We start from the raw sequence: 3,168 nt of genomic DNA, 5'->3' as shown, positions 1-3,168 counted from the left end.
AGGGGAGGGGGGGACACGGGGACCACGGCCGCTGAGCACCGCTGCTGCCCTGCCGCATCCCGCTGCCGGTAAGTGCCGCGTACGGGAGGGACGGGACCAACGGAACCGCGGCAGGATGGGACCCGAGGGGGGCAGAGGGGACAGGGCAGGATGGGGCTGGACCGGGCAGGATGGGACCCAAAAGGGTCAGACAGGACCGGGCAGGATGGGGCCGGACTGGACAGGATCCGGGTCAGGGGGAGACCCGAGAGGGTCGGGTAACACTGGGCAGGATGGGACCCCAACGGGTCAGATCGAGCTGGGCAGGATGGGACCCGAAAGGGTCAGACAAGCCCGGGTCAGGATGAGACCCGAGAGAGTCAGGTCAAACTGGGCAGGATGGGACCCCCAGTAGGTCAGACCAAACTGGGCAGGATGGGTTCCCAACGAATCAGATCGAGCTGGGCAGGATGGGACCCCAACGGGTCAGACAAACCCGGGTCAGGATGAGACCCGAGAGAGTCTGGTCAAACTGGGCAGGATGGGACCCAGAAGGGTCAGGCAGGATGGGGCTGGACTGGACAGGATCGGGCCCGAGCGTGTCAGGCAAACCCGGGTCAGGATGAGACCCGAGAGGGTCAGACCAAACTGGGCAGGATGAGACCCCAGTGGGTCAGACCAGACTGGGCAGGATGGGACCAGAGCAGGTCAGTGTGAACCAGGCGGGATCGGACCTGAGCAGATTAGACCGAAGTGGGCAGGATGAGGCTGAGCTGGAGAGGACAGGGCCAGAGCCGGAGAGCGTTGGTGCTGTGGTTGGGCTCTAGGCTGGTCCCAAAGCCACCCCACATCACAGCTGCAACTTTCTGGGGAGGTTTAACAGCGGAGCAGGGCTTCAAATCACGCCGTGACCCCCAGGGCAGGGCTGGTGCAGAGCTCCGCGGGTGGGTTCACCCCAGACCCTCTGCTCCCACCGTCTGGGTGCGCCCGGGATGCGCTTGGACCTCCCGGAGCATCCTGCTCGAGGGACCTGGTCTTCCCCAGCACCTCCGCTGCGGGTGCCAGGAGCCTGGCCTCTGCCCTTTTGTATAAATCTGTGAGGATTTGCACATATATACACGCAGAACTAGAAATGTATTTGTGTATATGAGCATGTGTGCGTAGCCGTGTGTATAGAAGCACAAATACATTTGTATATGTATGGACGGAGTTATGTATATACGTGTGTGAGTCCATGTGCTCCGAGACATCTATTTGTGTATATAGGTACAGAAGTTTGTATATATGTGTCTGTGGAGACATCTATATTTCTATAGATATGTACGGAGAAATGTGGGCATATATAGGTGCATGTAGAGCCATATATACGTTTGTATATATATGTCTGGGGGGATATTTATGTAGAGGGGTATAGATAGAAGTATATATGTGTAGAGGTGTATTTGTGTGTAGAAATCTAGATAAAGGAAGAGGTATATATGTATAGAGGTGCCTTTATGTATAAAGGTATAGATAGAGGAGTATATATGTATGGAGGTATATTTATGTGTAGAGGTACGGGTATAGAAAGAAGTATATATGTCTAGATGTATATTTAGTATAGAGGTATATAGAGAGAGGTATATATGTGTAGAGGGATATTTATGAGTAGAAGTATAGATATAGAGATAGGTATATATGTAGGGAGGTGCATTTATGTATAGGGGTATAGATAGAGACATATATTTATAGAGATATTTATGTGTGGAGGTACAGCTATAGGAAAGAAGTATACATGTGTAGAGGTATATTTATGTGTAGAGGTATAGATATAGAGGTAAATATGTGTAGAGGTATATTTGTGGGTGGAAGTATGGATAACGAAAGAGGTATGTACGTATAGAGGTGCCTTTATGTATGGAGGTATAGCTATAGAGAGGTATGGATGTATAAAGGTGTATTTATACGGAGCTGTATGTGCTGGTACATATATGCTCGTGCATACGTATGTGGGGGAACATGTGGCTGTGTATGTGCCTGTATGATTGTGTGTTTATACGTATGGATTTATACAAGCCCAGCCAGAGCCCATGCTGCCAGCTGAGACCAGGCCAACTCATTGCACCTTCCCCGTCCCCAGCATCTCCCGTTTCCAGCAGGAAAACACTGCCCGGCTTGCTCAGAGCATCCCTGAGATGTTGGTTTATTTTAGAGACGGGACACCAAAGTGTGGGGAGGTGAAGGGAGTCACTCGAGGACAGAGTAAATCAGTGGCAGAGCCACTCAGCATCACCGGCGCGACCGTCCCTGCTCCCTGCCCCACATGTCCACGAAAATGTCACAATTTGGCCACATCATTACACCTTTGGGCTTCAATAAACAGAGATTTCCCTTAAAACACCCAAGCCTGGGCCAGGTGGGACACAGCCACGGGCACCTGAAGATGTTCTGGGCCCAGCCAGGCTGTGTTTGGGGACAGGGACATTGTGGCTTTGGCCAAGCAGGGCGGGAGCATCCTCCCTTCATCCCTTTTGACATCTGCTGAGCTGGAGCTTTCGCTTCCACCTCTGCCACCCCAGCCCTGTCACCAAGCCACCGAGCCGTCTCCGCCACGGTCTCCTCGCAGGGCAGGATGAACCAAGGAGGAAGGTTTCCAAGGGAGGAAGCCACCCCCACATCCCATCCGAGGGCAGCAGCAGCCCAGATATTTTCCCACAGTAACAAGCTTGCCGAAACCCCCTTCATTTTAACATCAGGGTGTTAATTAAAGCTAATTTCACCAGGGAAAGGCCTGCACGAGGCAGTGTGAAAGCACTTCTCTTTCTTCACCCCGTTCCTCCTTCTCAGGCCCCTCAAAGCCTTGGGATAAGGGTGACCCCATCCTACAGAGCACCCTAAAGCCATGAGAACCCCCTTTTTCCTCCCCCGCAAGTCTCATTTCACCATGGATTTCACTTGATGCCCATCACCGTGGCATCAGGGGACCCCTTCCCCACCTCCCCTACCCCCTCCAAAATCTCCTCTCACAATGGGTTTCTCCCGGTGCCCATCACCGTCGTGTCAGGGCACAGGGACTGTGTCCCCAGAATCCCACAGATTTCGGCTTTTAGGGGTGGTAGATGCCCACCCCATCACCCCAAGGGCTGCCAGGGATTCCTGTCATGAGTTATTTTATGGAAAAAAAAAAAAAAAAAAAAAAAAAAAAAAAAA

General features: G+C 52.3%; 1 protein-coding gene across 1 annotated transcript in view; it reads left to right on the top strand.

The window, feature by feature from the left end:
• The first annotated feature begins 1 nt into the window (after nucleotide 1).
• The window catches only part of P2RY6 (pyrimidinergic receptor P2Y6), an 8,581-nt gene continuing 5,414 nt past the window's right edge, over nucleotides 2–3,168 (top strand). Inside the window, exon 1 of the mRNA XM_026849013.1 lies at nucleotides 2–68. The gene's annotated coding sequence lies outside the window, so the exon portion shown is untranslated. The remainder of the gene's footprint in view (nucleotides 69–3,168) is intronic.

Source organism: Athene cunicularia, assembly GCF_003259725.1.
Source record: "Athene cunicularia isolate RWA chromosome 1 unlocalized genomic scaffold, athCun1 chr1_part1, whole genome shotgun sequence".
Taxonomy (NCBI): domain Eukaryota; kingdom Metazoa; phylum Chordata; class Aves; order Strigiformes; family Strigidae; genus Athene; species Athene cunicularia.
This window is presented reverse-complemented; position numbering and strand designations above follow the sequence as displayed.